Raw genomic sequence first — 14,118 nt, 5'->3', positions numbered from 1 at the left:
TTCGTGGATCAAATCAAACTACACTGCTCTTACATTTTTCTTTATTGAGATGTTTGCTGAGGATTTGGTGGGATATCACCCAGACTGAGGCAACTGTGAAATTTCGAAGCAGGTGTGTTTTATGTGATCGCCCGCGAGTGCGTGTGGGCGTGTGTGTGTATGTGTGTGTGTGAGCTCGGAGGGCCTGCCAGGGTGGTTTAAAATCGCCACCGTGACTACCATATGACCCAGCTCGACATAGTAAGTAATTTATGATCAACCGTCATCTTCTGGTGTATGGAAATGATCCAGGGTTAAGGGAGGGGCATGAGGTTAGACGGTGGAGAACATGAGCAGCACAAAGGCCGGTGTGGCCTGTTTTTGTTGTCTCTCATTGGATGGGATACTCTTTCTTTGACCTTTTGCACGCCTTCCTTCGCCTTTCATATGCTAATCCCCCGGACAGACCCGAGGAGGAAACACGCTGGAGCTGAGTGGAAGAGGACAAAGACTTGCTCTCTTATTCTCTGCCTCCTTTCCACGCTATATCTCCTCTTTTCTTGCCTCTTCCCCTCTCAAGCAACTTGACAGATTTTGGCTTGAAAGGAAGTGAGTGCTTAGTGGATGAGAAAGGTGGGGATGCCATTCTCACCGTGACCCACACCACCTGTGAGGATCAAGTGTGCTGCAGAGATCCTGAGTTATGTGTACGTGGAGTTTTATCTGGAGTGGCCCTTGTGGTGTGTATTGACATTCAGTAATATTGTGAGCCACGCTGCTGGTAGTGCTACAGCACAGGCCGAGTCAGTTAAGGAGAGATTTGTTGCTTTTCTTGTAGCTCCAGTCAGATTGTTGTAAAGGCTCTATATTTTTCCTGTCTCTCTCAGCTTTGGCAACTTCTTTCAACCAGTAAAAGAACTGTCTCTGGCGAGGTAAAAGGATACTAATATAGTTACTAAAACCCTCCCCTAACATAATACTCTAGTGCACCACTCTTCAGCATGACGTGGTTTCAAGGCTCTTTTGACTCTGTTATGGGAAGGGGGCATGTTATCTGTAGGAAATGTAATTTTTGTCCTCATTGAAATCGTTCATTATTGAGCGCGGTTATCTAAATGTTTTTGTTGCTGTTGGTCCAGCGCCAGCAAGGATTGCGTTACCCTCTCTCTCATGTCTCCATCTCTCTCCCTCTCTCTCTTTTTCTCTCATCTCGACAGGCCTTCATTGGTCTCTTAAGGGAAAATAGAAAGTGGGGGATTTTTCTCTACCCTCTGTGCTCTGTCCCGTTCTCAGGCTCTCCTGCCTATTTTGCATCAGCCATCCCATACAGGATATTAGCCATGGAAAAACACGGGTCTGAGTATTTGGAATAATATGTTTATTCTTTTCATTTCCAAGTGGAAGTGGGGGGATTTCAGAGGGTGGGGAAAGAACAATCAGGGCCGTGTGTTTGAGTATTCTATCTGTTTGATCTGAGGTCCTGAGGGCCTTGAGGGTGGCAGAGATTCTCAGGTTTAGGTCAAATAAAATAGACTGAAAAAAATGAGGCCTCTCTCTTGTATTGCTGATTGCTTTCTCTGTATGTCCTTTTGGTGTGTCTGTCTCATGTTCTCCTTTGCTTTTTGTCTCATCTCTCATCAGTGGACGTTCTTCTTTTCCTCTCTGACAGGTGCTCTGATACTGAGAGTGGACAAAAAATTACTAGGCAGTTTGAATGCAAAGAGAATCTACTAATTTCATACTGCATATCATAATATACACAGTATAGTGTGCTGTTTTATTTTAATTGGCACAAGTCAGTTTATTTTCACATGTTATTGAACATATGAAGTAAAAGCAAAAAGGTGTGGTATTCAATTAATTTACGACTAAAAATCTGAAAAGAAGTGTGAGAGTGTATTCAGGCCCCCTTACTCTGTTACTCTAAAAAAAATCAGTCCAACCGTCTGCCTTCTAAATCACGTAATTAGTAAATCAAACTCTTTTGTGTGTAAATTATTCTCTGTATTAATCCAGCTATTCTGTGGAGACCTTAGCAGGAAGAAGGAAACTGGACAGGGTCAACAAAAAGATGAATGGAGTTAAATGTAGGCCAGTCTTAGAAATAAAAGTTATAGACGCAAAAGACTTAAACTTGAACAGCAGGAACAAAACACTGAACCACAATGGATAGGTTTAGATTTAAGCATATCCATGTATTAAAATGACCCAGTCAAAGTTCAGAATCAAATCTGTGGCTGGACACAAAGGGAGCTTAAGTTATTTTGCCATGAAGAATAAGCGGATATTTCAGATCAAGGGCTGAATGCAAATCAGTTCAGTTAAAATGTTCACCGTAAAATAAAAAGGAAAGACACGTATTCGTGTTAATAAAGAATACAGTACATGGTATTGTGACAAGATGTAAAAAAAGTTTATGCTGGCCAGACAGTCAGGCTCTGACATTGATTGTCCTCTACAATTCAAAATACATTCACTGTCAAGGACACTTCCTCAGCTCTTTAACTCCATGTGAGAGCCTCAAAGTCCTTACCTCACATATTCACCAAAGTGTTCAGCAGCCTTTTATTTTAGAAAGGTTTGTCCCTCCTGTACTTACCAAGAAAACAATACGCGGTACAAAAGGTTATATGCCACGTTCTATCGATTGCTCTCAGAAGTATTTTCAGAGCTATGAATGCTGGAAAGATAAAAAAACAAAACCATGACAAATATGCACAACTACTTCATTCAAACAGAGGAGGCAGCAATCTCTGAGCTTGGAAGGGGAAACAATAAAAAAGTTGATGAATGACTAAGTCTCTCCAGGTTTGAGAAAGAAAAAAAAAAACACCCCACAATAGCATAAGACATCTCATGACAAATGATACATTCTTTTCCCTGTTGGCCAAAGACAAAGGAAAGGATTGAAAAGGCAGAGAGCCCAGTCACAAGATGTGCACATTAATAGACCTTAAGGAAAGACTGAAGTCTGAGAAAACACGGAGACTGTGTCAATAGGGAATAATCATTAAAATTTATAAATCAGATAAATCCTGCTTTCTTTTTAATTCACTTTTTTTCTGTATGTGTCAGTGTTTGAATATATATTGCAGGTTTGTGACATGATTGACATTTGGTATTCCTGAAGGCAATTGCATGTGGATATCAAGGCCATTGGCAAGGTTTGCCAGGGAATAAGTGGCTAATTAATTATGCATGACTTGTGGCCTTAAACAAACAGTGTAATGAGAGTTGAAATGAAGAAACTAAGGAATTTGATTTGGATTGCATGGAAACGCTTGTTCTGATTAGTATTAAATTCCAGATTCCACTGACATAAAAAACAGCCCTAATGCATAATTTCAGGAAATTATTGACATGGCATTAAAAAGCGATATGACTGTGCATGACGTCCCTGCAAAAACAAGTTTCTCTATGGTATGCTAAGGATTAAATTACAAATAACACTTTTCTGTTCCAGTTGCTAAAATACTCACTCGGAAAGGCCTCCCTAAAAAAGTCTGGTTGTGTCCAATTTGTATTTGCTGGATTAATAGCAATAAAATAAATTGTCAAACGATTTATTTTCCTTGTGTTGGTCTCAGTCTGTTCCAAAGCAGAGAAGCAAACATGTGTCTCCACAACTCCCCAAGGAGGTTTAAGCCAAAAGTATCCCTCTCAGAACCCAACTTCTTTTTCTGGCCTGGCACCAGCTGTGGAATAATCTTAAATTATTTGCTTTTTCAGAAAGGGGGGGGAGAAAAAAAAAGAGAAAGAGACAAGACTCCTCTTTTCTGTGACAGTAAAAGAAGAAGAGCAGAGCAGGCACAGGAATGTTCTTGTATATGAAATTGCAGGTATTAACAAGGCTCGTTTTGTCAGCGGTTTTCACTGATGTATCAGTTCTCTGCACCTAGACTAAATAGTGAGGGGAGTTTTGCTTTGTTTCACCACGGCAAAGATGAGCAGATATTAGAGAGGCTTTGGAGGAGCGGCTAAAAAAGCAAAGTATTTTGAAGAATGGACCTCTTCCTTAATGTTATACCTAAACAACTGCCACGGCGCGGTGATGGATGGTCTGTTAGTCTTAAGGTTGTTGGAGACCCTAACTTTCCTTTTAGCATATTTTGAAATGAGAAGCATAACTTTTCATTTGCACTTGAAACATTGCATTTCATTTTTTTATCAAATGTTATTTTTCTTTAGTATTCACAATCTATGGCGTTTGTACATTTTACTTGTCGTGTAAAGACCAACGCTCCAATTTTTTAAACACAGGCCAACAAAATGATTTAAATTTGGTTCTATTTTTGGTTAGATATAAGCAAAAGGAACTAAGGTAATGGGTCCATTTTTTTATCAGTTTTTTTTTCTCAGCAGGCTGGCCTAGACGGGGTGTTTATTTGATAAAGGAATATTGTGGCGTTAATCTAAAACTATGCTAATTACATGTGGCAGTTGTTTGTTTGTAGTAAAATCCAATTAAATTGTACACTTTTCCACGTCTCTGCTCTATTTTGTTTTTGTGCTTCCTTTTCTCTCGAAGCTCCCTTTCTATCCTCCTACAGAAAGAGCCTGCGATGGCATAAATAACAACTGAGCTTTGCTTGTGGGCTTTTTGTGAGAAGAGGGCAAACTCACAACAGCTGTCAGAAAAAGGGGGTTTGTTTAAAAAGCAAATGGCTTTGGTCTAAAGTTCATTTGGAGACCTCTCTAATTAAATAGAGAGCCGAAAGCTTAAGTTAATTAGTAATTCCCTGGGTCCAGAAATTAGACCTGTCACGAGTAGTCAAGCTCTTGGAAAGCCCAAAAGGTATTGTGTGTTTTTCCATACACCCCCTGTTTCTGCTTCCATCTGTATGAGGCTAAATGGGTGTTCATATGTTCTTTTTTTTCTAATGTAAGGTAAGCACTTTTTTTTTTTTTCCTGTTGAAAAAGCTCGAGACATTAATGATCTTTTTGTGGCGTGTCAGAGAGGTGTTCAGGAGATGTTTTAGTCAGCGGCGCATAGCTCGTGGCGTCAGTCAGGATACCTGCCCTATGATTATTTTTATGAAAATAATGACAGGGCCAGGGCCCCGTCGAGTGCTGTCTTTAGAAAACAGTGGGGACCTGAACTTTAAACTTTGTTTTCAAAGGAAGCAGAAGATTTGCGGAGGATTCGGTAAGCACTTCTGAGAAAGGACAATAAAATATCTGCGGACAGTTTTTGGTTCGTCTTTTCTCTCCCCTTGGACTGTAATCAGTCTGATAAGGACAGGTTCTGCAAACATAAATCAGCTGACTACGACACACAGGAGAGACGAGGTGTCCCTACCTGCTTAGGCCATAATTGAGTAATAATAAGCATTTGAGACACCCGGCAAACACACGGCTGCTGTAAAACCTGTTGACTTGCACAGTGTTTTCTGTGTTCAGACATATTTCCATGTTGTCGCTTGATTCCGAAAGAAATCTTTCACCAGTTAGCTCAACATTTGTGACATTTTTTTTCCTTAAAAGGAATTTGGCAACAAGTAGCAGGAGTTGCTACATTAGTTTGTAGTGCTTAATAATAGCCTTCGGAGAATCAGCAGGACCTACTGGTCTTGCAAAAGATATTTGAGAGCTGGAAAATTACATCATGTTTTTTTTTTTTTTTTGCTTTCTCTACTCGTGGATATTGTGTCAAGTCATAAACATTCACACAATCTTACATTAATGTACATGTTCATGGTGTTTTGCAGTTTTTATTTTGTAACATTAGCAGAGAACCTGACTCTGGTGTTATTGAATGCAGCATAACCCTATCATTTATATTTGCCAGTTGAATATGAAGTGTCTGCGTCAGAGGCTGCTTTCTGTGTCTGTGCACACTACCCTTGACTGACGTGGACTGTGTTTGCTTAACCTCTTCTGAGCTGCACCACCAAGGCCTTGTCGATTTAAGTGTGTGTGTTTGGGCGAGAGATTTCGGCAACAGCAGCTTTCACTTTTTATGGTTTCAAATGTGTATGTCCAAACAAACTGACTGAGAGGCAGGGTGAGATGTATATATATATAAAAATAAAAAAAAACACACACACACAAAAAAACTAATCAATGCAACTTAGAAATATTTGTGTGTATCTATGCACCTCTAAAACATTAGAGATGTTAGAGATTTTTTTTAAGGATTTGTATTTAGCAGGATTATTAATTTCAGAGGCAAATAATCCCACACTGTCAACCCCTTCAGCCTGATGTGTTTTTGTAGAGAGGAGGTGTGTGCGTTTGCGTGTGGGCGTGTGTGCGTGTGTGTATGGTCTCATGATTTGGTCTCATCCAAAAGATAAGGCTATGATTTATGTAACAGCTTAACCCTCTCATATTGTGTATGTTGTACCTTGCAAGAGCATGATGAGCAGGGAAGATTAATATTTATTTAGCACAGGCAAATCAAGGATTAAGCAGTCATCATTTTAGCACTAATCCACGTCTTTGGTGAGATGCAGAGACAAAGCGAAACAGATTAGTACACACATAACACTGCAACACCACAATTAGAAGGTGACTTGCTTTCGTCGGTTGTCCAGAAGTTGATAGTAGAAGTGGAAAGATCTGCACAGACACGCTCTCAAGTTGAGTTTTACTCCACTTGATTGCTAACTTTTCTCATTCTCACAGCAGCCCATCCATCCTGAGAAGAAGCCTTCATTGAAATTAGCAGTGGTTAGCCTGAATCACTCATCTGACGTAAATGCGTCTCATGATCGTTCCACTGTAAAAAACACACACATGCCCACGCCCGCTCTCGCGCAGCCACACACCCGGATTCACTTGCGCCGACACATACACACGCATGGGCGATGAATACTTCTTTCTTAGCTCCAACCACGTGGGAGAGGGACAGTTTGCCTAAACTGTGCAAGTCTGTGCGTGTGAATGCGTGCGGAGGTGTGGGGACGTGTGTGTGTGTGTGTGATTACTTGGAACTCTGTAAATAAAATTACATTCTTTGCTAATTGAGTTTTGTTGCTGTTCTGGAGATGTGGCAAAAAAGATGAAAGCTCCCTGTGTATTTCTTTGGGATCGCATAATGCAAATGTTTGCATGTGTAAGCATGCGTTTGAGGGGTGCTAATTCAGTTTGTCCTTAGTGCTCTCAAGTGGTATCCAACCAGGATGCCTTGTATACCTGTCAGATTTTTCTTGGATGCTTTAGCCTGAAGACAGAACATGCAGACAGTCAGAGGCTAGTTTGAAACTGTGTGCGTGGTTGAAGGTTTGTGCTTGGGGGAACCCCTCACTTAACAAGGACAGACACCCACCCAATGAAGGGATGTAAAATAAAGCAAAACGGAGCTATTTCATATGGGTAGGAGTGATGTTGAGGGAGGAACAGGGGGTTCATGCCAGCTGTTAGGCTGATTGAGGAAAAAATAAAAAGAAGAGAGATAAATAATGCGAATGAACGAGCGAGTCATGCTGCGACAGAGAAAGACGGGGAAGCAAAAAGAGAACGAATGCCATCCTCAGTTCCCCTTTGCCCTCGTTCCTCTCTTTCACCCAGCCCCTGAATGTTAATGGCTTTTCTGACCCCCACCCTATGAACTTCCCCCCACCCCCCATCCAACGTGCACACACATATATCCCTCCCCATGGACACTGCCACATTGTTTGTGGTAGTGCTTCTATTCTTTCAAACTTAATTACCTTCTTGGCTTTTGTGGCATAAGGGGCTGGAAGTTTTGCTCCCTGGCAGTGGAGGTCGTCACACATTCTTCACAGCACTGGGCTTCGTTGGAGGAGCAATGGGTGTGGGGAGGGTTGGGGGGGGGGCAGAATGGGGAAGTAAAAATAAAAAAAAGTGAGAAGAGTCCACATCATCAAGCTGCAAGCATCTTGCACTCCCAAGGTGGCTTAAGTAACCTTTGGTGCACGTGCACACAAGCATGCCTGGTTGTAATAGCCAGGACATAGGCTGCCCTTTGTTTGTGCGGTTCATTTCCAATCAACTCTAATTAACTGGAGAGTGTTTCCAGATTGTCGGCAAAAGAAAAATCCCCATTTTTTTTTTCACTCTGCTCGGTCTTTGCTGTTTTCACTTCGTGCAAAGGGAGGGGAAAAAGTGGAGGCATTAGCTATGTAGATTGGCTTCTCCTTTGATGCCAGAAAAAATCTTTAGCAAGGGCAGTAAGTGGGGACTGTGACCCAGCAGTGTCTCACTGTTTATTTTTGTGTTTCTCTTTGAATTTAGTCTGAAATATAGCCTATTCAAAGCCGTGAGGCCTGGGTATATATTTAAACTGGCCTGCGTAAGCCCAAAGTCCACTTGTAAGAATGTTAAATCCAGGCAAAGTTGCCTTTAATCCATTAAACTTTGTCTCTATGAAGCTGTACAAGCAGCAGATAATCGCCGACACTGACCTTTAGGGTAAGCAGTCTACACAAGTATCGCAAACTGAATTGGAAATCTTTGGAGTGAATGTCTTTGGGTCTGTCTGGTTGACGTTTGGACAGAAGCTTCTGTAATCAGTTCTCAATCACATCCAAAAAGACTCAAATTGCCATGGATTGTTAAGAAGGTTAATGATGATAACAACAACATACAATAAATTCTGGTCTGCCTATACATGTACACTTGCATACATGAATCTCATTTGTTTCCTTTCATCTCCAATGTCAACCTATTTTTTTTTTGTTTTGTTTTGGGGGTTTTTTTCTCCCTAACAATGAAATATCAGCCAGAGGGGAGTTAGGTGTAATGTTACCTGAGCAACCAATGAGACCAATTTACTTGTCATCAACCTGAGGGATAGAACCCACATACCTGGTCTCAGAAAAGGATAAAAATGCCTCTTCTGTCCTCCACATTCTCCCCTCATAGCCCCACCTCCTGTAAGTCTTGTTTTTCGTTCGTTCACATTTAACAGTCCCATATCATTGTTGATGTAAACCAGCCTTAGGTTTTCCAAATTTTTCTAAAAGACATTTTAGAAGTGTGAGTAATTTGTTTCACAGGATTACTGTGTTAAAGTGGATCTTAAGATGTCTGGGCTGTCCAATGCAATAATGACAAGGTGTTTCTTGGTAATGAAGGCCCTTGCTCACAAAGGAGACACAACGGAGAGGACAGGGGGACAAAAAAGGGTGTGGGGAGGCACTGCTAAGATCTACTGAAACTTGTGTCTAAAATTACACCTTTAGGCCACAAACAGAGGCTGCATTAAAACCCTTTGTGTGTGTTAAGGAGCAAAGAAGACAAAAAACAGTTGGTCATGCTAAAAGCACTACCCCCCCCCCCACCGCTCCTATCCTTTCCCATTTTCTCCCTCTCTCCTTTCTTTTAAGATTTTAAACAGAGCATTAGGCTCTCCTCTGTGATCATGTGCACATGTGCATATGTGTTTGTGCATACATGCACCGGGGCTCTTTGATGGCAACCGAAGCTTCTCTTGCATTGTGAGGAAGGGAGGTAATTCTCCTCCTCCTTTATCCAGTTTGTTTTTCGTCCCTTCATCTTTGCATGGCAACAAATAAACAGGTCTAATTAGACAGAGTAGGCCTATTCATGGCGCTGACAGTGGGAGATGGATGCAAAGACATTCATTCCATCTCTCCCCTTTGTCTTTGGTTAATGCTCGGTGACATTTTGATAGAAGATTTGGTGTCGGACTGAGGGGCCACATGCAGGGAGAGGGCTAACCTTCTTGGAGACCTTAAAGAATGGACACACATCTATAGTTTCATGCTGACTTCAGACTTTGTTGTTTGACATTAGTCGTCTTGGGTCGCGTTGGACATTTGGCCTGGTTGTATTCTTACCACTCATTAAATGTGTTCTCACATTCCCTCAGCTAAACAAGAGTAAAAAAAAAAAAAAGTACTTTTGAACTTTGCCGTCCGCCTCACAGATCAAGGATATGTCAAATCCCAGTATTTATAAAAGGCTGTAAATATTCACCACTGCTTTAATAGCACTTGTTGCCTTTGAAATAAAATGTCAGACAGTAAGCGATGAAGAATTTGAATCCAGCAGATTGCGGTGTAAACAAAGACGGCAGTGTGGCGACACTGCAATTACAGGTTTGACATATAACAGGCTGTGACTCCGGCTAATGCGCGATAGCCTGACAAGACAGGGAAAACAGGAGGAGACCGTGACATCAGCACCTGCTCAGTAGCTCAGGTCTGAAAGGTTTGCATATTGTTGGAGCCCTGTTGTATCAGCGTATTAATTATACATGTATAAGCTAAAAATCCTAAAAGACGTGCTTTAGCATATTTGGAAGCCTGTATGCAACTTTGTTTTTGTGTAGACTATTGCATTTAGCTTCTGTAGCGTCAAGCTGAAATGGAAGCATACTATGATTAATTTGAGTCTAAAAGATGAAAAGTTGTAAAAGACTAAAATAAAAAAGAAATCCCCTCCCACTGACTGCTTCTCGGCCTCTCAGGGGGCTACTGAAAAGCAGATGGAAGGATAAGGGAAAGAGCAAAGGGGCGGGTGGAGAAAAACAAAAGGCTAAGGAGTTTCTTAGCCCCTTTCACCCATCAGAACTTGCGGTGTCCAAAGCAGGCATTCCTGGGCTATTATTTGCCTCAGTGGATCTGATCTGCCACTTTAATTACCTTAATGTTATGTGTGTCTGTCTCACTGCGTGTGCGTGTAGATGTGTGTTTGTGTCAGCCAGTGTCCATGTGTATATGTGTGAAAGCAAGGGGGACATGCTTAATTAAAAAACAGAGGTAGGAGCAGCTCAGGCCACCTCCTTTGTTCTCCTGTTAAAAGAAGGGAACTGTTTCTGCATTGTGGAAAAAAAGCCCTTCATTGTTAGTTTCTCTCTATGTATCTGTCTGTCTGTTTCTCTTTTGCAAATGAAAGTAGTCTGGTTGGTTAGCAGAGCGAAGGAAGCCAGTGGGGGAGAGAAACAGGAATGTTTCTTAGCTGGTAGTAATATGATCTGCCTTAAAAGAAGGACAAATGGGTACTGCTGCTGAAAAAGGTGTGAAAGCATAGACACTGAAGAGCAGTTAGAAGGGAGATGACTACAAGTACTTTATGGATTGGTGAATGTTGAGCATCTTTGTATCTAAAACTAAACTTTAACTTCAGATAAACTGGTGATGGACTTGTCTGGTTTGTTTACTATCAAGAGAATGCAGTGAGTTGTCTGTAACCATAACAGTACACTCAGCTGAAGAGACAAGACAGCATAATATTGAGTTCACAGAACAAAAAAACAGATGAGAAATTCTTATTGTAGAATAATCCACTTCAGGTTTTACTAATCTACATATTGTGGTTTTTAATTACGGCTAATTCTAACTAGGTCCTCATAACAGAAAAGCAATCAAAATGTTGTTTTTTGTGTTTTCACAGATAATTTCTACATAAATTCTACATGCATCTCAAGCTGTGCTTTTAACATTTTGAAATTGAACTGAATAAATACAGTCAAGCAGCTTAGTTTGGTTCTGCTAGGAGTCCCTTAAGCAGACCGTAAAGTTTAGTATTGCTTAACTAGCCGAGGTCTGCTGACAATGCTTACTAGTTGTTTGTCTCCTTTGTTTTAGAAGGTGCCTATATGGCTGCCACTAAAAAAAAAACAAAGGACAAAAAAACCTTTAGTGATTGTGGAGAGTCTTTGAATGCTCATAATATACTGTCAGCCCAACTGCATCTTTAGCAGTGTACTCCATAAAACAACTCAGAAACTTGTTTGTTTTGTGCTTCAGATTAAGAGTTTCGAACATAGCGATCAGGGAGTGAAGCCAGAAACGGTTAGTTTGTTTAATCTCCCCACAGTCACATGCAGAAATATTGAGACATTTAAACATTGAAAGATCTTGTGCCATATTTAACCTCTTCCTAGCTAAGAAACTATGACAAGTTACAACACTTACACACAGTCAGTCATGGGGAATTCAGAATTAATATGTGGTTTATGGGCCTGTTTGACTATTCTGCATTTTTATTCATTTTTACTTTAACAAACGCTTCCTATTAGCTGTTTGCCTTGAATGAAGGGAGAAACATTGAGTACACCTAACTAAAAGCAAAAATGATGTATTTAACACCAAACATTTATCACTACATGTTCTGGACATTGTCAGTGCTTTATTTATGGAAAAAACGTTGCAGGGTCAATTGGAATCAGAGGTAAGAAAAATAATTGACTCTTATGTTATTGTTGGCAGGCAGCGCACATGTAAACAGCTTTTAACCTGTTAGTATTAGGGGGGATGATGTGTCAGTTCCAAGTGCTTAACACACTGGCTTAACTGTAAGACATAATTCCATTCTTAAAGAGATGCATAATTCATAAACCACAATGTTTTATGTCCGAGCTACAATTCAAAGAGGTCGCTCCCCGATGAACTAAGAAGCAAAATGACACCACTGACATGTAGTAAATCCTGTTGTATGTGTCGCATTACCCATCAAACCCACTGCTGGGGAGAGGCTTTACCCACAATCACATGTTAAACAGGCTCTTTGGAAGACAGACACTGGAGAAAGATATGAAAACATCCAACTGTGGGTTTGTGAGACATCATGAAGAAGCACAACATTTTATTTTAGTATTTCTGGGACGCAAACTATGACTGATATTAACAAAAAAAAAGTTGAAACAAATTGTTAGAAGCCTTTTTTTTGTCAAACGTTTTTCTTTCCATACACCACCACAACATTTCAATTGTATTTCAGACAATCACGCAACGCAGCAAAGTTTATGCTAAGCTTATACATTAGTGTAAGAACTTCATGTGTGCGTCATTACCATACATGCTTGCGGCTTGATGCAGTTGCCCCATTTCATCTCCTTGTATTAGAATGCAAGGCTAATTGCTGCTAATGCTTTTGCAATTACAATTAGAGTTAACATAAAAACATATGTGTTTGCATGTTGAGGTACGTGATGTGGATGACGACAGCAGTTATTGTTGAATAAAGCAGAAAAACAACAAAAAAGGTTATTAAAAACCTATGCATAGAATCTACACAATAGATGTCTGTGTATATATATATATGTATATATTTAATCCTGGTGTGGTGGGCTTTCAGTTCTTATACTTGGTAGTCGATGATGTCATGAACATATTACATGTTTATTTCTTTTCCTTCTGTTGCATCCACGCGTAACTGATTGCCACATTGTTTATCTCCTTTTTGTATTTTTGTCTTTAATCTGACAAACATAAATATGCAAAGTGAGACAGAAACACAATTTCTCTAGTATTAATGGTCCAATGGAATTATCTCTTGGATATATCAGATTAAACCTGATTGTAGCAAACGTACGCACACACATGCACCCTGAAATGATTTCATTCCTCACGCTTTTACTGTCCCTCCCACCAGCTTTGTTTAGCCCTGGATTGTTGTGGATTAATCCCCTAATTGCTTTGTGGCTTTGTTATGAGGAAAACGCAGACAGAAACAAAAGAGAGTTAAGCAGCAGGTGGATTGGGTTAAAGGTTAACATAGCTCTTTAAGGTTTTCTTTTAAGGGTATCTCATTTACACTCAAGCTTCTGAATGAAGTTCTGTCTCAAGAAAAAAAGAAACAGGGATAGTTGTCATTTAAAGTAAGTGTCTCAACAATAATGTATTTTAGTAGAAATATAGTTGTGGATCTTAAGCTTTTTGAAAGACATTATGCTTGTGATTACACCATATAATTATTTGAGTGAGTGCCACTGGATTTAGGATGATATTTCCTGTGTTGTGTGTTTGTTGGTAGCTTAGCATTTGTACCTTGTGAAAAGCCAAGGGATAGATGTAAAGCGGGGTTGAAAGATGGGCTGCAATCCAAGATTGATAACATCTCACTGGTATTCCAAACATCATTCCTCATGGAAGCTGGTCCTTTGTGATCTGGTCATTCTTTGTGACTCTTTACTTTAAGCTGTCCTACGTTACATGAAAAAACAAGTAATTATTGTAGATTGTCTTTGATTTTTGTTTTTGTAGTGTTTTGCTATATATTTCACTCTGTGTTGTGCTTCATTCTGGTCAATGTGATGACTTTCCTTTGCACACTCTCCATTAGTAACTCTGGACTGGTAATATTCTCCTCCATTTTTATTTCTCATAAAGAACAAGATTGTTGTTTTCTAATTTTTTTTAATTATGTTGTTTTAACTGCCTGTCAAATTGTTTTAAATGACTGAACAAAAACTAGTTTTGAAT

The 14,118-nt window shown here is 40.1% G+C and overlaps 1 protein-coding gene across 4 annotated transcripts in view; it reads left to right on the top strand.

Moving 5' to 3' along the window:
- zfhx4 (zinc finger homeobox 4) overlaps positions 1 to 14,118 on the top strand; it is a 97,636-nt gene that overhangs the window by 18,709 nt on the left and 64,809 nt on the right. The gene's annotated exons all lie outside the window — the stretch shown is intronic.

Source organism: Xiphophorus couchianus, chromosome 21 (genome assembly GCF_001444195.1).
Source record: "Xiphophorus couchianus chromosome 21, X_couchianus-1.0, whole genome shotgun sequence".
Lineage (NCBI taxonomy): Eukaryota > Metazoa > Chordata > Actinopteri > Cyprinodontiformes > Poeciliidae > Xiphophorus > Xiphophorus couchianus.
This window is presented reverse-complemented; position numbering and strand designations above follow the sequence as displayed.